Source organism: Sus scrofa, chromosome 4, assembly GCF_054392235.1.
Source record: "Sus scrofa isolate SSC_HxYL_T2T_F1_AM1 chromosome 4, Sscrofa_HxYL_maternal_Yorkshire_Landrace_v2.0, whole genome shotgun sequence".
Lineage (NCBI taxonomy): Eukaryota > Metazoa > Chordata > Mammalia > Artiodactyla > Suidae > Sus > Sus scrofa.
In genome coordinates this window covers 59,472,490-59,495,445 of record NC_139386.1, presented here as the reverse complement: position 1 = coordinate 59,495,445, position 22,956 = coordinate 59,472,490, and the positions used below count along the sequence as shown (strand labels likewise).

Sequence of the window (22,956 nt, the reverse complement as noted above, 5' to 3'; positions counted from 1 at the left end):
GAATACCTTAAGTAAAGATTCCTGTTTTAAGGTGTTTTGAATTCCTTTCTCATTATCTTTTTCTTGAGAGTTTGTATTTGTGGTGATAGAGGGGAATATAAGCTAGGAGGCACTTAGGAAACATTTACTGAGTGGCACTTATACTCTATGGGCAAATGAAATAATTCGAAGAATGCAGAGGTTTCATTGCAAGATTAGACACTGAAGTTCAATAATAGGAAGCCGTGAAAGAGGAGAAAGGAATGGACATGGTCAGAATGGAGAGGGGACTGTGGTAAGCGTGAACCTAAAGATGTAAGTTTTATCACTGATGATCACTTTTGAAATTTATTTAAACCCACAAAAATGTTGAGTCATTTAAGAACTGTATGAGGCCCCCTGCACGACTATAGCACTAGTTCCTTCCCAAACTTCCCTTCTCCCTTGATAAATTATATTGCGCACAGTCTTTTTTTCCATTTTACTATTTTTGAACAATAACAGAAAACACTAGGGGTGTGTTTTGATGGTGCAGCTGCAGGGGCATTGTTCTGGTCTGACTGATGTGATGAAGGATATCGAGAATTCAACAGCATAGTGATGACGACTTCTGGCAGGCAGCTTTAAACAGATCTCCGGGGTTTTGTGTGACTTGGGGCAGGTTTTTCCTGAGCCAAAGGGAAGAGAGTCATGGTTTTTTTACCTCACCTTTTGAGACATGTCCAGTAGTCATCCCAGATACAGCGAGTGACTGAGCTAAAAGAGGGACTACACATTGAAGGAGCTAAGTGCTGCTTGATCAGAAGACACTGAGTAGAGATGGGAGCGTTGTCAGAGGGGAATAGAGAAACTGACTAGTGGTGGTGTTATTTAAAAAAAAATGAAATGGAAATACTTCCTGATGTTACTGTAAAGTGAGACAGATAAGGGAAATCTTAAAAACACTTAATAAGATTTAGGAGCTTGAAATTTTACATTTTCGAAGACAACATGGATCTATTTTTTTCAAAATGAAAGTGTCACTGGAAAGATGTTATTGGAATCCAGGTTCTTGTTCATGGAGCCGAAGAATGAACTTCACCAACGCACAGGCAGCAAGTAAGCAAAGGTCTTTATCACAGGAAAGCAAATAGCTCCCAGCACAGACGCTGGGAGGGGGGAGGAAGAGTCTCCCTCTCTATTGTTCTATGAGATTTTTATCTCTTAAAGATAGGAGTACCAACATGGGGTCCAGATTATCAGTTCTTTTTCCCATTGGCCTTGACCAGTTTACCTACATCAGTCCCTGTCCTATAGGAGTCTTAGGGTAGATATATCCCATAAGTCTTATGGTTCCTTTGTTCTTCTCTTCCCCAGACTGGGAGTTGCCATTCCCCTCATTCCTTTTCTATCAGTTGAGGAGTGGGTTCGAGATTAACATCCTTCTGGAGGCCTGTGGGGATGCTACTTCCTGGAACTCTTAAAAGTCACAGACGTTAATCAATGACCATATCAAAGAATATATCAAAGCCCATGTTGCTGCACTAACTACCTGAATTATTATTCTGCCTCAAAAGGAAAAGCAAAAGCGTTCCAAACTTCCTCCATATTTTCTAGATGTATTCTTGCCAGTGGCATGGAAAGCATCCACTCAACAGATATAGCCCTTTCTGTCTATGAATTGAGATACTCCATCCACAGTTGGCAGGAGCAAGAGGTTACCTCAAGTGTGGAGCTGCCTCATGGATTTTAAAATGCCAGAAGTCTCATCTTCCCCCAAGTCCCTCCCCACCAATTGTAAATCCCCAGTATGAGTGTTAACAAATTAGATAGATACATAGTCTCTCTAAGGACCCTTCTTCTCTTATCAGTTTATCACAAAAGAATACATGTTAGGATCAAGCCCTGAAGTAGGGTGTAAGCCTGGGTCAAAAGGTGAATCACAGTACATGCCTGGGAAGGGAACAGTCGTTCCAGAGGGAAGTGGGTGGGGTATTTCAGTGCTACCAGAATGGTTTTACATAGTTCCTGCTCCTCCATTACCCTTTAGTGAGTGTACATTTTACAATTCTATATTACTCGAGTCTTAAAGGGAGAAATATCTCATCAACTTTTTCTCCTGGGAATAAAGTCTGGAAATTATCAGGATGGAATTATACAGCATTACTTTATCTCCTGAAAGAGCATGTCTGAGCTCGAGGTTCTGTTCAGATAAAAGTTGGCCAAGAGACAACTCATTGGTTCTATGTTAGTTCCCCCCAGGTCATGGAAAAATTCCAGAAATGACAGCTTTCTTCCTGCCCATTATCAGGTATGGACTCCACCCTGCTGTTCTGTTCAAATGGTTCAGTTACTGAAAAAGAATACAAAGAAAAATAGAAGCAGAAGCATTTATTTGCCTTCTTACTAGGCCTTAACTATGTTTCTAAAATGGAGCCAAGGCATGAAATTCCTTCAGATGGACATAATCTTGTGGGACCAGCTGTACCAGTGAAGCCCCTGAATGCAATAAAATGGTATTGAGAATTTTATCATGCCCTTTCTGCTGGAAAGAATTTATATTTTTCATCGGCTTCTCAAATGCCACCATGGCCCAAGAAATTCTACGAACTATCAGAGAAGATTTAAAGCTTTGAGTGAGTAACTCTGCTCTGAGGGGAAAAGGACTGTAAAGGAGGAAGTTATAATGAACACAGTTTTAATAATGTCATCTGGTGCAACATTGCATGAAACAGACAGTACAATGTACAATCATACTTAGTTTGAGTCATTGCAATTTGCAGTCATTTGACTTTTGTGTTGTATACAAAGCTACATATTGCTATAATTTGCAGTTTCAGGCATTTAGGGGAGTGGGAGCTGATCTCCCACTGGAAGTTTACTTCTCTAAGAGGTATGAAGGGTGGGGTCTGAATAGTGTGATTTAAAGGAAGGAGTCTTTTTTTGGGGGGGTACTCCCTCAGCATGACATAGTTCCCAGGTCAGGGTTTGAACCCTTGCCACAGCAGTAGCCCAAGCCACTGCAGTGATAAAGCTGAATCCTTAACCACTGGGCCACAAGAGATCTCCAGAAGGAGTCTTGATGAAATAAAAATGTCCACTCCTTTTATCTTTGATTGTTTGTTTGTTTGTTTGTTTTTGCTTTTTAGGGCTGTACCTGTGGCATAAGGAAGTTCCCAGGCTAGGGATCAAATCAGAGCTACAGCTGCCAGCCTACACAACAGCCACAGCAATGTAGAATCCGAGCCACGTATGTGACGTATACCCCGGCTCATGGCAATGCCAGATCCTTAACCCACTGAGCAAGGTCAGGGATGGAACCCATATCATCATGGACCCAAGTTGGGTTCGTTACTGCTGAGCCATGACAGGAATTCCTATCTTAGTTTAAATTGTTGCTTTTCTAATACTTTGCACTAAAACATAAATGAATCATAGAATTCCTAGCCTCTTAACTTCTCCCAGATCTGTGTATTTGTGTTGGTTTGATGGTTATTTAAAGAGCCTGGTATAGTTTTCTTAAAGGGTGAAGTAGAGGATGTTGGCAAAGTCCTTAATAGAGTTACTCATATCACCTCCCATCTTTTCCCTAGTGGTGTACCACTTAATATTCTAATATAACAGCATTTCATGATTATTATACTTTTTAACTGAGGTTAAATGGGAAAATAATATAAAGAGAGATATGAAATTATTTATTATCCTTGTTTGTAAAATCACTTAACAGAAAACACCAGTGACTTATTACTTATCATTTAAAAGGGGAAAATAAAACTTTTAGGAGTGAACAGTTATTTAGTAATGTAAATTTTATTTTAAGCAACAATTTACAATGGAAATTATTTATTTTCAATGCAAAATAAAACAAAGATGCTGTGGGTAGCACAAATATTAGAAATTCACTTCCAAATAAGCAAAAGTTTGAAAACAAAATCAATTTTATCCAGGAAATTAACTAGATATATTGTTATTTTGACAAATTTGATAAAGAAGCCAAAGCAATTAAAAATAGTATTTTGAAGTACATTTCACTATAATGCTATTTCTTTTCTGACTGCTGTGGCTAGGACTTCCAATACTATGTTGAAAAGAAGTGGTGTGTGTGGGCATCCTTTATTTGTTCCAGATTTTAGTGGGAAGGATTTCAGCTTTTCACTATGGAGTATTACACTGGGTGTGGGTTTATCATAAATGGCTTTTATTATATTGAGATGTGTTCCCTTTATACCCACTTTCATAAGGGTTTTTAAAATGAATTGGATGTTGAATTTTATCAGATGTTTTTCTGCATCTGTTGAGATGATCATGTGTTTTTTGTCTTTTCTTTTGTTGATGTCGTATATCACATTGGTTGATTTGCATCTGTTGAACCATTATTGTGATCTTGGGATGATTCCAACTTGGTTGTAGTATATGATATTTTTTTATGTGTTGTTGAGTTCAGTTTGCTAATATTTTTTGAGAATTTTTGCATTTATATTCATCAAAGATATTGGTCTATAATTTTCTTTTTTCATAGCGTCTTTGTCTGGTTTTGTATCAGGATGATGGCTTCAAAGAATGTCTTTGGGAGTGTTCCTTCTTCTTCAATCTTTTTGGAAGAATTTGAGAAAGATTGGTATATGTTCTTCTCTGTATATTTGTTAGAATTCCCCAGTGAAGCCATCTGATTGTGGACTTAAGTTTGCAGGAAGTTTTGTTTTGTTTTTTAATTACGCACTCTATTTCATTTCTAGTGATTGGTCTGTTCAAATTATCTGTTTCTTCTTGATTAGTTTAGGTGGGATGTATGTTTCTAGAAAGTTAGCCACATCTTCTAAGTTGTTGAACTGTTGGCAAATAATTGTTCACAGCTTCTATTACAGTTTTTTGTATTTCTATGGTATCTGATATGATTTCTCCTCTTTCATTTCTTATTTTGTTTATTTGGGTCTCTCACTTCTCTTCTTGGTAAGTCTGGCCAGAGATTTGTTAACTTTATTTACCCTTTCAAAGAACCAGTTCTTGATTTTATTGATTTTTCTGTTGTCTTTTATTTTTATTTTATTTATTTTTATTTATTTCCTCTCTGATCTTTATTATCTCCTTCCTTCTGCTGACTTTAGGTTTTCTATGAGTATTTCTTTATCAGAATATACAGGTTTAGTTTTTTCCAACTACTTCTATCAAAAACTTTAGTATAAAACAAAAGTACCTCTTAGATATAAATGTTTACTCAGCAGTTATTGCACAATGATCATATGCATCATCCATAAATGGCAACATAACTTAGGTGTTTATTTTCCCACGATTTTCTTTGAAAGAAAATTCACTCACTAGTCTATCAAAAAATAAGCAAGGAGACAATTATGATCAATATCGTTACTGGGTTGGGCTCTTAATTGCATCCTATGTGCAGGGTGATTATCAAATGGTATATAAGTAGAAAGTTAATAAAGAATTAGGATTGTATAGCTGAAATGACATAAAGATAAATATATTTAAAGAGTAGAGTAAAAACCAGCAGAAGGATCCTAAAAAATCTAAGCTTTGCCAAGATCTGGGTCAGACCTAAGACTAAAATCCTACATACCTATGGATTAAAAATATATGAATAAATTGTATATAATGCTTTAAATTTTATAGTACTTTCAAGTACATTGTTGTATTTAACCCTCACAACAAACCTCAATTTTTTGAGACAGTGTTTGTATTTTATTCACTGTTTATTCTCCATGTCTTCACTGTCAGTCATTGAGCAGTTAGTAAATTATTAAATGAATGAATGTAAGAAAGGTAGAGTGACTTGGTTGAAACCTCCAGCATGAAGAGGATCTTTGTTTCACTCTTGGCTTCCTTATTCCAAATTCCTGTTCCTTTTTATAATTTTAGCCTTAATTTTTTCTATAGAGAAAATGTTTGTTGTATATGTCTTCCCTTTCTTTATGATTTCAAAACAAAATCAAAACAAAACAGAACTCATAACTTCTTTTATCATTTTTAAATAGTTTAACTTTTTTCAAAGGTGTTGGCAAACTTTCTCTGTAAAGGGCCACTTGTTAAATGTCCTTAACCTTTTGGACCATATGGTTTCTGTTGCCATTCTTCAACTCTGCTGTTATGAAAAAAGACACACGCAGCAGTAGATGAAAGGGCATGGCTGTGTCCCAATAAAATTTCATTTATGAACACTAATATTTCAATTTCATATAAATTTTTGTGTCACAAAAATCTTTTTTATTGAAGTATAGTTGGTTTACAATATTAGTTTCCAGTGTACAATATAGTGATTCAATATTTTCATCAATTGTATTCCATTCAAAGTGATTATAAAATATTGGCTATATCCTTTGCTATGCAATATATCCTTATAGCTGATTTATTTTATACATAGTAGTTTGTGCTTCTTAGCTCCTACTCCTATCTTGCCCCTCCTCTCTTCCTTCTTTCCACTGGTAACCATTTGTTTGATCTCTACATCTGTGAGACTTTCTGTTTTGTTATATTCATTTGTCTTATATTTTAGATTCCACACATGAGTAAAAACATACAGCATGTGTCTTTGTCTGACTTCTTTCACTAAGCATAATACCTTCTAGTTCCATCCATGTTGTTGAAAATGACACAGTGATCTCATTGTGGTTTTGATTTTAATGTCTCTGATGATTAACAATGTTGTACATCTTATCCTGCCCTGTTGGCCATCTGTATGCCTTCTTCAGAAAAAAAAATGTCTATTCAGATTTTCTGCTTATTTTTTAATTGGGTTATTTGGGTTTTTTAAATGTTGAGTTATGTGAACTGTTTTATATATTGGAATTAACTCCTTATTGGTCATATCATTTGCAAATATTTTCTCCCATTCAGTAAGTTGTCTTTTCGTTTTCTTTTTTTTTTTTTCTTTTTGTCTTTTTGCTATTTCTTGGGCCACTCCCACGGCATATGGAGGTTCCCAGGCTAGGGGTTGAATTGGAGCTGTAGCCACCAGCCTACGCCAGAGCCACAGCAACGCGGGATCCGAGCCATGTCTGCAACCTACACCACAGCTCACAGCAACGCTGGATCCTTAACCCACTGAGCAAGGGCAGGGACCAAACCCGCAACCTCATGGTTCCTAGTTGGATTCGTTAACCACTGCGCCATGACGGGAACTCCTTTTTTTTTTTTCTCTCTTTTTTTTCTCTCTCTCTCTTTTTTTTTTTCTCTTTGTCTTTTTGCTATTTCTTGTCTTTTTGTTTTGTTGATGGTTTCCTTTGCTGTGCAAAATATTTTAAGTTTAATTAGATCCTATTTTGTTTTTTGTTTTTTTTTTTCCCTCTGCCTTAGGAGACAAATCCAACAAAATATTGCTGTGAATTGTGTCAAAGAATGTTCTATGTTTCCTTTCAGGAGTCTTAAGGTTTCCAGTCTTACATTTATTTTTTAACCCATTTTGAGTTTATTTTTTATATAGCGTGGAAAAAATGTTTTAATTTCATTATTTTACATGTAACTATCCAGTTTTCCCAGAACTACTTGTTGAAGAGACTTTATTCATTAGATATTAATATCTCCTTTTTTTCATAGATTTATTGACTATTGGTACCTGGATTTATTTCCAGGGTCTCTATTCTAGTCCATTAATCTATGTGTCTGGTTTTTGTACCACACCGTTTTGATTACTATAGCTTTGTATTATGTTGGTATTATTTTTCTTTTGATTTTTAAAAACTTTTTAGAAGGTTAGAAGCTATTATTAGTATTGGTATGGATCAACAAAGACAACAAGCTGGCTAGGTTTGGTTTGCCAATTCTTGGTTTAAGTAATGAAAGTAACAATAATAAGAGCTAAACTTCCCTGTGTAGTAATTAAATAAATTCAGTCCAAAATCATTCTTTTTTTAAACAAAAATGAAATATAGTTGATATACCACATTATGTTAATTTTGGGTGCACTGCATAGGGATTTGACATTTGTATGTTATGCTATGTTTAGTAAGCATCTATCCCATAAAAACTTACTACAATACTATTGACCTTATTCCTCATGCTCTATATTATACTCCTGTGACTTACGTATTGTATAACTGGAGGCTTGTGCCTCTTAATGCCCCTCTGCCATTTTCTTACCCCCTCCCCTCACCTTTCTGGGAAACACTTATTGTTCTCTGTATCTGTGAGTTTATTTTGTTTGTTTTGTTTTTAGATTCCATATACAAGTGGTATTTGTCTTTCTCTGTCTAAATTATTTCACTTGGCATACCTTCTAGATCCATCCATGTTATTGCAAATGACAAAATTTCATTTTTATGGCTGGATAATATTCCACTTTGTGGGTACACACACACACACATATACACACACATATATGTACACATACAGACACACATATATTATCCATTATTCATTATCCATTCACTGTCTATTATGAATACTTCATTATCCATTCATCTGTTGATGAACAGTTTGGTTGCTTCCATATCTTGCTCCCTCTCTTTCAGCCTATGTGTGTCTTTAGATCTGAAGTGAGTCTCTTATAGACAGTGTATATATGGGTTTTGGGTTTGTATCCACTCAGCCACTCTATGTCTTTTGATTGAAGTATTTAGTCCATTTACATTTAAAGTAATTATTGATAGATATGTATTTATAGCCATTTTAAAAATTGTTTAAATAAAAAATTTTTTATAAATTGCCATTTATAAAAATTGTTTTTATACTTCATTTTTTATCTTTTCTTCCTTTGCTCTCTTCTCTTGTGATTTGTTGACATCTTTAGTGTTGTTTTTGGATTCCTTTCTCTTTTATTTGGTTTTTGGTTTGTGGTTGCCATGAGGTTGATTATAACAACATATGTATGTGATTATTTTAAGCTGATGATCTAAGTTCAAAAACATTCTAACGATCATATATTCTTACCAACCCCCAGCTCGTATTGAATGTTTTTGACATCATATTTTATATCCTTTTGTTTTGTGTATCCTTTAACGACTTCTTGTGGATATAGATAATTTTACTACTTTTGTCCTTTAACCTTCCTACTAGCTTTATAATTGGTTTATCTACTACCTTTGCTGTATGCTTGATTTATTAATGAGATTTTTTTTCCTTTCATAATTTTCATATTTCTAGTTATGATCTTTTCTTTTCCAATTAGAGAATTCCCTATAACATTTCTTGTTAAGCTGGTTTAATGGTGCTGAATTCTTTTCGCTTTTGCTTGTCTGTAAAACTCTTTAACTTCTCTTAAAATCTGAATAATAATCTTCCTGGGTAAAATATTCATGGTTGCATTTTTTTTTTCCTTTCATCACATTGAATATACTCTGCCACTCCCTTTTGGCCTGCAAAGTTTCTGCTGAAAAGTCAGCTTGTTGTCTTATGGGAGTTCTCTTGTACATAACTAGTTGCTTTTCTTTTGCTCCTTTTAAGATTCTTTCTTTACATTTAATTTTTGACATTCTAATTATAATATGCCTGGGTGCAGACTTTTTTGTGTTTATCTTGGTTGGTGCTTCCTACACCCAGATATCTGTTTCCTTTCCCATGTTAAGTAGGTTTTCAGCTATTATTTCTTCAAGTAAGTTTTCTGCCCTTTTTTTTTTCTGCCTTCTTCTGGGACCCCTATGATGCAAATGTTTGTATACTTGATGTTGTTCCAAAGGTCTCTTAAACTATCCTCATTTTTAAAAATTATTTATTTATTTATATATTTATTTTTGTTAAGCTTGGGTGACTTCCTCTACTAGGTCTTTCAGTTTGCTGATCTGTTATATCTAATATACTGTTGATTTCTCCTCATGTATTTTTTATTTCAGTTATTTGTAGTCTTCATCTCTGTTGGTTCTTCTTTATGTTTTCTAACTCTTTGTTAAATTTTTCAATATGTTCATCCACTCTTCTCCTGAGTTAATTGAGGTTTTTTTTTCCTTTAATTTTATAGCCACATCTTCAGCACTTGGAAGTTCCTGGGCCAGGGACTGAATCCAAGACACAGCTGACACCTACACTGCAGCTGTGGTAACACCAGATCCTTTAGCCCCATGTGCTGGGCCAGGGATTGAACCTGCATCTCCACAGGAATCCAAGCCACTGCAGTCAGATACTTAACCCACTGCTCCACATTGGAAACTACTAACTGAGCGTCTTTATGATTATTATCTTGAACATGTTGTCAGGTAGATTGTTTATCTCCACTTTGTTTAGTTCTTTTTTCTCAGGTTTTATCTTATTGCTTCATTTGGAATAGATACATCTATCTCTTCATTTTCCCTAATTTCTCTTTGTTTATTTGTATGTTTTAAGTAGGTCAGTTACATTTCCTGATCTTGGAGAGGTGGCCTTCTACAGGAGATATCTCATGGGGCTCAGTAGCACACTCTCCTCTGTTTACCAGAGTTATGTGTTCTAGGGTTGCCCTCTATGTAGGCTGCATGAGAACTTCTGTTCTGGTGGTGCCAATTATTATGGAGCCTGCTGGTAGGTAGTGCTGGCCCCTGGTCAGGTTGACTGCTGGGCCCTACTTCATGCAGTGGCTGCCAGCTTACTTGGGGGTGGGGTTGGGTCCCAATGTTACTTTCTGTGTAGCCTGAGGAGCTGGGCAAGTCTGGTGACAGCCTACTAGAGGGAGAGGCTAGTCCAGGGGCAGGTGGCTGTGGGGATGAGTGAGGGCAAGGTTGGGACTCATTACACCAGCTGGTGGGATAATATGCTCCTGTTGCTAATAGGCTACAGAGAGTACTCCAAAATGGCACTTACTTGCACCAGTGTCCTTATTCTATGACAAAGTCCTTAACATAGATGCTGCCAGTATCTGTCTCCAGAGGGCATAGGGACAGTTGCATAAAAGAGCAAAGGGTTTCATATTGTCCATCATGTATTTGCAGGATACTTGGGTCTCTGTAGTCACTTAGGGATTCAGACTCAGTACCTCATCAAATTCTGCCCAAAGTAACCAACACATTCTACTAGTATTCTGCTTTTAAACCTCTTCCCAAACCTTGAGATTACTAAGTACATCTAATCTATTTCAGGTAAGGATTTACTAAATGTTTTGCTATGGAATAACTCAGAAAGCCATTCTTTAGGACTCCACTAACTGTTTCCTCACCAGCCACTGCTTTGTTCCTAAACCAAAGCTATATATTTTAGTTTGGTGCACCATTCTAATTATATATACTATATACATCCTAATTATATATCCTAATTTCTATATCCTTCAGGTTAGTATCTTTGCTATGATAGCAAGTGACCTCCAAAAAAGTTAATGACTTAAAGCAACAAAAAATTCTCACTCAGAACACAATATTAAGTTTTGGTTGGCTATTTAGACATTGTAGCCCCTGAAGGATCCAAGCTCAATAAACTGTAGCCACCATGCCAAACACTGTTGGTTGCCATACCAAAAAGCAAAGAGAATGCTGAATGTTCTCATACCAGCAATTAAATGCACAGCCTGAGGAACAGCCTCACAAATTCCTTCTACTCAGAACTCAGTGGCAGGACAAAGTTATGTATCCTCACCAAGGAGATTTACTGTGTGAACAGCAAAAGTCAATTCACAAATATCTGATGAAAAGCACCAATGACTATCACACGCTATTCCTCATCAATTATAAAATTATATGATGATATTACTCTTACTATGGTTCAAAGACACCTTTGGTTGCCAATACTTGGCCCCAGAAAGAGGGTCGTTATTCATGCATAAAGCACCAATGAGTGAAAATATCTATTCATGACTCTAGTAGAGAGTAGACTATTTGTATTGAGCTCACACCTCCTAGCTATTCCTTTTGTGCTATGGTTTCTTTGGAAAAAATGCAGTCAATTTTAGTCAAGACTGAAGTCAGGCTGGAAAAATCTTTTTATCCAGTGTGTTTGGCTAACACTGACAGCAGCAAATCTGTTAGCAGCCAATTTTCCATCTATATTCATTTCCAAAAGTTCTGAAGGGATTGCTGAGCCAGCAGTCAAGAAGAGAGGTATCTTTGTTTGGCAATGGTGTAAGGTATTTTAAGCATACTGATTGATGTTCAACCTGGAAAGCTCTGTAGCTTCATTGTGCAAAAGTTTCTGAGTCCATATACCAGAGAAAAATGGAGAGTACAATGGGTAGCCAAGCATAGGCTCCAGTTCTGTCATTCCTTTGTGCTTGCAGGAAATGAGGAAAAATAAATGTCACACTCTGTGATTAAATGTGCAAATGGTTATAGTTATTAGACTTCAGGTAAAAAAAGAAATTTTTTTCTCCAATATGTAGTCCATAAGTCTGAAGTCTAAGCAATGTAGATAATCATTTTCAATAGGACAAATTTTGCCTCAGAGTTCTGAAAGAAGAGGACTTGATGGCCACTAGCTTGATGGCCACTAGCTGTGACTTTTTTGGGGGGAGGTGGTCTTCAAGTTCCTAAAATATAGAACAAGATTCTGACTTATGATTATAGCTTGTGGAAGTTTAGACTTCTAGATTAGAAGGGTTTTTTTTTTGTTTCTTTGTTTTTTGGATTTTGTTTTGTTTTGTTTTGTTTTTGTTTTTGTTTTTGTTTTTGATTTTTGGGGCCACACCAGTGGCAATATGGATGTTCCCAGGCTAGGGGTCTAATATGTGCTATAGCTGCTGGCTTACGTCACAGCCACAGCAATGCAGGATCAGAGCCGTGCCTATGACCTACACCACAGCTCATAGCAAAGCCAGATTTTTAACCCACTGGGTGATGACAGGGATCAAACCCACAACCTCCTGGCTCCTAGTTGATTTGTTTCCACTGCGCCACACTGGGACTCCTAGATTAGAAGTTCTAGAGTCATATTTGACAGCCTGGCTCTGAAGCCCTCTCAGCTGTAGGACATTGGGCAATTATTTTTTCTCTCTGTGCCTTAGTTTCCCCAGAACATGTTAGTATATGCAAAGTTAGTACATCATTAATTCCTAAATGGCATTAGCTCATGGGTTCAGAAATCATCAGTTTCAGAGGAATACCCAAAGCAATATTTATTTTTTTTAGGTCTGCTCCCTCAGCGTATGGAGGTTCCCAGGCTAGCAGTCAAATCAGAACTACAGCTTCCAGCCTACCCTATAACCACAGCAACACCAGATCCAAGCTGTGTCTATGACCTACACCACAGCTCACAGCAACACTCGATCCTTAACCCACTGAGTGAGGCCAGAGATCAAACCCACGACCTCATAGTTCCTAGTCAGATTCATTTCTACTGTGCCACGATGGGAACTCCCAAAGCAATATTATTTCTAAATTGTGAGTAAAGAAAAGATTCTCAAAGTCTCAAATTAATCTAAAATTTAAAGATGTTCTTGGAGTAAATAATATGTAACATTTCTTCTGTTTTTTTCAGAGCTTTTTGCAGAGGTTTGACTCTAAAATCTCAAAATGTTTTTGTGTTCTGAAACTCCCTGGATACCAATGTCTTCTAGAACATGGAAATCATGTTTCTAATACTTGTCCCAATTTATTCTTCTCAACCCTCTTTGGGGAAATAAAATTTTCTCTTATGGAAGAGTTGCCCTCAACATTAAAAAGATTCCTCATGATAAATTTTTATTCATTAACAATGTTAATGAATCTTGGATCAGAGTTTTAAATTTAGTGAAATAGTCTTTAAAACCAACTAAATCATGAAGTTAGCATTATTTTTAAAAATAGTTGACTTTTTTGACATCGATTGTAGTTGCGGTTAAAAAGTGAATATTGGAGTTCCCGTTGTGGCTCATGGTTAACGAATCCGACTAAGAACCATGAGGTTTCGGGTTCGACCCCTAGCCTCGCTCAGTGGGTTGGGGATCTGGCGTTGCCATGAGCTGTGGTGTAGGTCTGACGCCATTCGGATCCTGAGTTGCTGTGGCTCTGGTGTAGGCCAGCAGCTACAGCTCTGATTTGACCCCTAGCCTGGGAACCTCCATATGCTGTGGGAGCGGCCCAAGAAATGGCAAAAAGACAAAAAAAAAAAAAAAAAAAGTGACTATTTACTTTCTCATCAACAAACTTATCACCTGGAGAAAGATGGCTCTTCCATTTTGATGTGAAATTTCAGACTTAGAAGGACTATTTATTGCTCCAATTCAAAAGATTCCTCTCAAGCCAAAATGGCCATGATGTATAATAAGTATGTGCAGGTGAAGGACATTTTAATGAAAAATTTGTGTTTGGTTTATAGAATGATAAAGAAAATCGGGTCAGAATGTTTTTTTTTTTTAGTTTCTAATAGTTGCTTTTTATTTATTAGGTTTCTCACAAGCCAAGAAAAAGTTGACATGATTCTTTCTTCTTTCAGAAACCAGTGGTAATACCCTGGTGGCTCAGTGGGTTAAATAAATTGTATATTCTGAGGAAGATTTACAAGAGACATTGGTTTTAGATAAGGTGTCCCAGGAAGGCCTCTCTAAAGAATAGCATTAAAGCAGAAACCTAAAAGAAAAGACACTAGACTTGAAAAGAGGAGGAGGAAGAGAATTCCAGGCAGAGAAAACAATTCTCTAGGGTGGGAAATAATATTGGCATGTTCAGCATACACAGTAAGGTAAATAATATTTGCTGCATGATTATCTGAAAAGTCCTCATGGTTTATGGCTGCCCAAACTACCACATGTTTACTGTAGCTTCCATTATTTTCTTAATTGGTTAAATAATAGAATTCAAAAATAGAGCAATACTAAGTCTTAAAGTTTGATGGTCCAGAGAGAATATATAGACACAGAAGCCACTAGAACAACATAATTCAGAAATGTAAAGAACAAATTACTGAAATGTAAAGAGAAAAAATACTAGAATGATTCATTTTAAGCTTATTTAGGTAACTGTGGCTATTGCCAGTTTTTCATTTAATAATTTTTATTAGTCATTCTTTTTATTTTTTCTTTTATTAATTTTTATTGAAGTATAGTTGACTGAACATTTGTGTTTGTTTCAGGTGTATAACAAACTATTCAGTTATATATATTCTTTTTCTGATTATTTCCCCTTATAGGTTATTACAAGATACTGAGTAGAGTTCCCTGTGCTATATAGTCTGTTCTTGTTGGTTATCTATTTTATATATAGCAGTGTGCATATGTTAATCCCAAACTTCTAATTTGTCCCTCCCCCTTCCCCCTTTGGTAAACATAAGTTTGTATTTTGAGTCTGTGAGTGTTTCCAGTTTTTAATTTGAGTGTTCCTAAAACAGATCTCACTTGAATTGAATGGACATGCCTGCTCTCCCATATTTAGCTGGTGATGTGTTTACTTTATCATTGGAAGAATTATCCATGCATAGTTCTGCTGGATTTAAAGCAGGATTGTTTTCTCCATCTTGACTCTAGGGTGCTCTTCCAGCTCAAGTCCCCAGGAGCCCTGCATGGGGCTATCTCAGGAAATCCCATTGCTGGAGCACATGGCTGTGTGTCAGCCCTTCCGTGCTTTCAATGCACGCCCTCAAAGAACAGATGCTGAAGATAGGGTTTGGAATCTTGACCACTGATTTTGCATACTGACCCTTTCTTCAAATATTGAGGAAAACATTTTGAAAATTGTATCGGAAAGACTGCCTTCTCAAATTTATTTGGGAACTTCCTAAATTGCTGAATCACCTTTCACCTTGAAACTCTGGAGAAAAACACCTAAAGGGATTTGGTGATAAAATTTGTTTTTTCAAAGGTGTCCAAATTCTCTTGTCCTTTAATGAATCATCTGCCCAAGATGTGAATAGAATTTGAAACAGAATCCCTGGCCACTGAGGCTATGGTTTCCAGAGAAGCATTTAACCTTTCCTTCTGATCTGTGAGGGGCCCATACACGGTAGGACACATGCAGTCAGCCCAGGAAATCAATAACCAGGTCTGGCAATAGCGTTAGCAGAGAAACTCTTCGCAGAAAAACTGGCTTGTCTTTTCCTCATGAGAAAATTCCAAAAAAGTGAAGCCGTGAGTTTCCTCTTTTAGAAGGGTAATACATGTTTGGGATAATGTGTACAAAGGCAGAAATATATATAAAGAAAAGCAGCTTTTGCTCAGAAATAAATATCCTCAGAAAACATGGTGGTTGTATTATATCTTGACTGACTGATGTGAAGACGAGGTGGACTAGGTGGAAAAGGGTGCTGCAGACTTCCTCGAGGATGTTTGGTGGACTACAACTTGAATCCTGGCTGGTTCCTGCTGATATGCTTCCTGAGAACTGCTAGTAGGGAAAGCACTTAATGAGCACAGCTTGTTTTCCTGTCTTCCCTTGCTCATGATTTTGTTTAGCTTCTAATCAGGAAGAGGCTGAATATCTTTAAGAAAATCTAAGAATTTGTTTATATGTCCTGGTCATGAAGGGATGAAATCTTAGACAACGTGGCTACAAATTACATAATTAATTTTCCATCAACTCTTTTCTAGTGACTTCCACATTTATTTATGTTCTAGATCTAACCTTCTCCCTTGTCCTTCTGTTTTCAGTTCTTCTGTCCAATCACTATGTGCGCCATAGCAGAAGGAGCGCTAAACTTGGAGTCGGAAAACCAGAAGTGTGTGATTTGGAGCAGGTCACTCAGTGTCAAACATTAAACAACCATCATTTTCTAAAATCTAGAAAATGAGAATTATAATAGTTGCCTGTCTCTCAAGGATGCTACAAACATCAAGTGGACATAACTAGGAAAGTGTTTTGTAGATGTTAAAGCCTAAAACAAATGTTGGCTGTTATTTATTTGTCTTATATCGGCTTGGGGGAAGATTTTAGAACATTCATTTCTTGGATGATAGTAGAGATGTAGAAATGAAAATATCAAAAGTGATTAATGTCCTGAGTTCTTTCCATTGTCAGCAGCACAATGAATATCTTTAGGAGGATGTTCTGTATACTTTGTGTGCACAGGAATTACCTGGAAAATCTTGTTAAATGCAGATCTGTTGCTATAGATCTGAGTGGGGCCTGAGGCACTGCATTTCTAAAAGCTCCCAGAGGATGCTCAAGCCACTGGTCCACAGACCGCACATTGAGTAGCAATGGATCACAGAGAAAGAAGAAGTGGGAGGAGGTAATACAGGTGAGGGAAGAAGTGAAGACAGAAACTTTCTGTCATCTTTGCATCGTGGTACCTTATCAGCGAAATGACTTAATGAAATAGTAACTTAAGAAATCTTTCTGCGAATGCTGTTAAATATCTGAACATGGCTTGTTGTTCTTAATTGAGCCTACTTCTTTGGGAGTAAATCTAGGGCAAAAGGTACAGAGAGGAAATTGTGGCCTAACTAGGAACATGCCAACCTTACTTGTGGTCTACCTACATGGTAGCAAACTAGGGAAATTCAGTTTGTAAGAGAAACAATTTGTATTCTGCCAAGTGGGAACTGATTCAATGATGATAAGATCATTAGCTCCTGTGACCTTAGCCATATTTAAGGAGTATTCTCTTGGGACCCTAGTATAACATATCTTGATTGGACATTGTGAACTAACATCCTTGTCGTTCACATTTAGAACCAAATGACTTCCTCTTGGCGTTTGCACAGTGATTTGGTAGCCTGCCATGATATTATGTATTGTTCAGAATAATTTTCCATGTTACTGAGCTTGATTCCCCTGATTTATAGCTTTTTGTAAAAGTTGTTTCTTAAAAGGGGTGGAGAAGTCAAGAAGAAAATAACTTTAAAATACATAACTTCAAACAAACAGTGGATAGTAACTTGAAATAACTAATAATTCTATCAAGGTATAGGCTTATGGTAAGCAGTTGTTGTTGAGCAAAGCCAAACGTGCAACTGTTGCATTTTTTTTTTTTTTGAAATAAAGTGCTGTCTTGGCTCTTTGTTGGCTACCAAAATAACCACTCCTGAAAAATGTGCTGTTTAGTTAAAGCTAAACAGGCATAAACTTTTGCTCAGGTACCATTCTCTAAGATTTGCCATGTACTTAGACTCTCCACTTGAATAACTACAATTTTGGTTAAAATTACCTGTAGGGGAACATATAGTGAAATATCTATTTACACCAATAACTAATACCCTTTAGCTTGTTGTTTTATATTAAAAGGAGAAAATCAGAGAAGACCTCACTTTGTGAGTAAATCTTAACTATATAGTGAGAACTCTACCTTATACTTTTGTTTATTGTAAAGTTTTTTTTAAGAAGTCATTAATATAGAAAATGTAAGAACACAAAAATACTCGTTTGGTTCTATCATTAAATTTCTATTTCCTTTAAAGAGATGCTTTAAGACTTTCAGTTGACTGTGAGGTCTGTGCAATGGTGCAGTCTATACCCAAACTGGTAGTTGTTGCTCACATCTAAATCTGTTTCGAGCTCAATGTTAGGCCTTACTGCCCTAGAATGATCACTTCCGTGTATGGGCATTTTTAACACTTGTGGCAAATTCTCAATCTGTCATTGTTCAAGGGTCTAATACTGAGTCTTTACTAAGTATAGTTCCACAGCTTTTGCTATCTCTGTTCTTAATTGCACAGAACTGGAAGAGGCTGTCTGAGCCTCCAAAACCCATTGTCGGATGAATGCCAACAGTTGTTTCATCCCTCTGGTGGCCTCTCCCTTTAAACACTTCATCTGACTCCCAGGGCCAGTGACTTTGCTCCCACTCTGAGTGTGGTGGAAAAAGCAACTTCCAAACTGATTACAGGTTGAAAAACTGCTGTAACATACAACATCTCTGGATCAACCCATTAGACCCCTCCATTTACTACCTAAGAAGTGCCACTATCACGCCATGGCTACCAATCAGGGAGGCTATAATGTGAGATCCTATAGAAGAAATGGATTATTGTAATCAATTATCTTTTTACCAGAGATAATCTGGTATTAGTAAAAGTATTCTGTGATGTCTGTAAAGAAATGGAAAGGTATCCCATGCTCCTGGGTTGGGAAAATTAATATTGTAAAAACGGCTAGACTACCCAGAGCAATCTACAGATTCAATGCAATCCCTATCAAATTACCCATGACATTTTTCACAGAACTAAAACAAACAATCCAAAAATTTATATGGAACCACAAAAGACCCAGAATTGCCAAAGCAATTCTGAGAAACAAAAACCAAGCAGAAGGCATAACTCTTTCAGACTTCAGGCAATATTACAAAGCCATAGTCATCAAGACAGTGTGGTACTGGTACCAAAACAGACATACAGACCAATGGAACAGAATAGAGAACCTAGAAATAAACCCAGACACCTATGGTCAAGTAATCTTTGACAAAGGAGGCAAGAACATAAAATGGGAAAAAGACAGTCTTTTCAGCAAGTATTGCTGGGAAACCTGGACTGCTGCATGCAAATCAATGACATTAGAACATACCCTCACACCATGCACAAAAATAAACTCAAAATGGCTTAAAGACTTAAACAGAAGAAATCAAATTAAAAGAATAATCAAATTAGACATTGAAAACTTTTCTCCAAAATAAAAATATTTTTCTGAAATATCAATAATTAATATTTATCTGGGAAGAAATGAAAATACAGAAAATTAGAGTTCCCATTGTGGCTCATCTGGTTAAGAACCCAGCATACTGTTTGTGAGGATGTGGATTCAATCCTGGCCTTGCTCAATAGGTTAAGGATCTGGTATTGCAATGAACTGAGTTGGCTCCGATCCCATGTTGCTGTGGCTGTGGCATAGACCAGCAGCTGTAGTTCCAATTCAACCCCTAGCCCCAAAACTTCCATATGTTGCAGGTTTATCCCTAAAAAGAAAAATAAAAAAATATATACAAAATTATGCTTACATCTCCCTCAAACCACATCACATGGAAATAAACGTTAACATTTTTCTGTGAGCACTCATTGCTTTCTTCATATTCTTGGGCAACTTATTCAATCATTCACTTTTACCTAATAGGTAAAATGGGAATAAAAACAGTACCTACCCCCTAGAGCTGTTTTGATATTTGCATGAATTATAATCTATAAAACATATGACTGCATGATAATAAACTGTTAACATTTATTAATATCTTTGCTTTATACATATTTACAACTTGTATATAAATATAATTTGCAAATGGTATAAAACTACACATGCTATTTTGTAAACTTTCTTCATTCAGTAATATGTTGAGGTCATCTTTCTATGTCAGTGAATACAGATCTACATCATTATTTTAAATTACTGCATAACACTGGTGTAGGCCAGCGGTTACAGCTCCAATTTGACCCCTAGCCTGGCAACCTCCATATGCTGCGGGAACGGCCCTAGAAAAGGCAAAAAGACAAAAAATAAATAAATAAATAAAACAAATTACTGCATAACATCCTATTATAAAAATGCACTCAAATGTTTTAAAAATCTGTTTGTTCCTTTATCATCCTCACTGGTACATCTTTGTAAATTTCCTTAGATTAAATTCCTAAAAGTGAAAAATCATCAAACAACACAACACTTTTTAAAGAAAATGTTTTTAAAAGCTCAGTTTAAGCTATTCTGTAGTTCAACTTAATTTAGATTGACTAAAAAATGCACTTTAGTAATCATATTTGATAGGCAAATGAGAGAACCTGATGTGCGGTGGCATGCATGGTTGTTATGAGCACTGGCTTTGAGGAAGCTGACCTGGTCCACTACTTACTAGTTGCATGACCTTGAACAAGGTCTTAACCACTTGGTGCCTCAGTAGTCTAATTGTAAAAGAGGAATTCTTTAAATGGACCAATTTTATAGGTTGTTATAAGAAGAAAATGGGACTATGTAGTCTGAGCATTGTGCCTAATTCATAGTAAAAGCTCAACAAATATTACTGAATTTTTTTAACATTGGCAAAGTAAAATAGAAAAGGGAGTCATTATCTACCAAAATTGCTCTTTACATATCTTAGGAAAAGTGAAAGAAATTTCACAACTTTCCCCCAAAGAACTATTAAGAAACACCTTAATCCATTATAAATTATTTTCTTCTCCTTCCTTCATTCCATATATGTTGTTAGATTAACTGACTAAGATAGTTCTAATGCTTTGGCAGACGATGAAGCAAACTAGAAGATAAGCCTGTAAACATCTCGAGGTTAATAAATCAGAACCTAAAGACAACCCATCACACCCAGCCAGCTGGGCTTTTCCCAAGCAGTCAAAGGCTTAAGCTACAGCCAGTCGAGTATTTTCCTGGCTTTGCTTCCAGCTCTTCTCTCTAGGCTCCTGTTAGTGGAGGGCTCCTAACCACTTCCAGTTGGATGCTAGTGATTGGAATCTACTTTGCTCAAAGAAACTACTAAAAAGTTTAATATGCCTCAGTATAAAATGCTAACAATGGGAGTTCCCTTCATGGGTCAGTGGAAATGTAACGGACTAGTATTCATGAGGACTCAGGTTCAATCCCTGGCCTTGCTCAGGTTCAATCCCTGGCCTTGCTCAGTGGGTTAAGGATCTGGCGTTGCTGTGAACTGTGAGTAGGTCTCAGATGTGGCCCAGATTCAGTGTCGCTGTGGCTATGGTGTAGGCTGGCAGCTGTAGCTCCAATTTGACCCCTAGCCAGGGAACTTGCATATGTTTCAGGTGCAGCCCTAAAAAGACACACACACACACACACACACACACACACACACACACACACACACACACACACACACACACACACATGCTAACAATGTTGATACAGCATCACTGGAGGAAGTGCTTTGATTTCTTGGGGAATAAGGGACCAAATCATCTGAGCTAAACTGCTTAGGACCTCCCCTTCACAGTGTTGTGAGTTTTGTCAAAGTTATTTGTACTCCTTTTTAAACTCGAAGGCACAAACAGAAAAAATCTTTCTTTTGCTCCGGCTATTGCTTGGCAATAGACGTAAAAGAAAGTCATATTTTAAAAACACTGAAAAGTACCAGCAAAAACAATTTATTTGGCCTTGTCCCATAAAAAGGATTTTTTTCATTCGCAGCACCAATTCTACTCATATACTTAAGGTAAAGCTGCAGGTGTGAGTTTTAATTAAATTCTTTTTTAAAAATTTAAATATATTTTGATATTGGTTCAGCCTTCTTCAAGCTCTTTCAGCTAATGTCTTTTACTAATCATGTAGACTATTTTAAAAAGAAAAAGTATAATATGACCTTTAATTTTTGTTTTTACAGCCACACCATATGGAAGTTCCCAGGTTAGGGGTCTAATCAGAGCTGCAGCTGAAGGCCTATACCACAGCCACAGGAACACTACACATCAGAGAAGCATCTGTAAACTATGCTGCTGCCACCAACACTGGATCCTTAACCCACTGAGTGAGGCCAGGGATGGAACCCACATCCAAGAAGACAGCATTGGGTCCTTAACTCACTGAGTCACAATGGGAACTCCTGATCTTTGTATTTAAGTGGCTTCCCAGACCAACATAATTGGGTAAAAACAGAAAAGACCTACGCTGAGTGTCATAAGTTTTTCTACTTTACCAAAAGGTGAGAACTGCCTGATGTCTTCTTTTAACAAAAAATAATTCCCCTGTACTTATGTAGCCCTGATCTTGCCAGATCTGCTTGGTCATAATTGGTGGTGAGACTGCCAGCAAAGCAAGTAAGAGACAATGGTGAGCTTTAAGAGCTTGGGACATCTTGGTCTGTGATCACAACTCAGGCAGGTAACTTGCCCTGCATTATGCTCTGCTGAGCCACATAGCAGTGATCACCCAGCAGTCATAAGGGAAAAGTTGGTTTAAATTGTGTTATGAATGTCCAGGTTATAGATATGGAATAGTATCACCTCTAAAGAGTCTTTTTTGCCCATCAGGTATAATACTATTTTATTTTATTTTATTTTTAGGGCTGCATCCACAACATATGCAAGTTCCCAGGCTAGTGGTTGAATCAGAGCTACAGCTGTCAGCCACAGCCACAGCTACAGCAATGCTGGATCCGAGCCACCTCTGTGACCTACACCACAGCTCAAGGCAACGCTGGACCCTTAACCCATGAGTGAGGCCAAGGATAGGACCTGCATCCCCATGGATACTAGTTGGGTTCATTTCCACTGTGCCACAATGAGAACTCCCTCAGGCATAATTCTTAAGGAAGGAGAAATGGATGATAGAGTAGAGGACCACTCAATATTTATGCTTAAGTGGATAGTAT

At 36.9% G+C, this 22,956-nt stretch overlaps 1 long non-coding RNA gene across 2 annotated transcripts; it reads left to right on the top strand.

Annotated features, from left to right (window-relative positions):
* The first annotated feature begins 1,964 nt into the window (after positions 1-1,964).
* On the top strand, positions 1,965-19,253 carry LOC146403818 (uncharacterized). 2 transcript variants are annotated; one of them, XR_014843073.1, is made up of 3 exons: positions 1,965-2,594; positions 9,860-10,094; positions 16,355-19,253. It is a non-coding gene; the product is annotated as an uncharacterized LOC146403818 (long non-coding RNA). The 2 variants fall into 2 exon arrangements; XR_014843074.1 differs by lacking the exon at positions 9,860-10,094.
* The last annotated feature ends 3,703 nt before the right edge of the window (positions 19,254-22,956 follow it).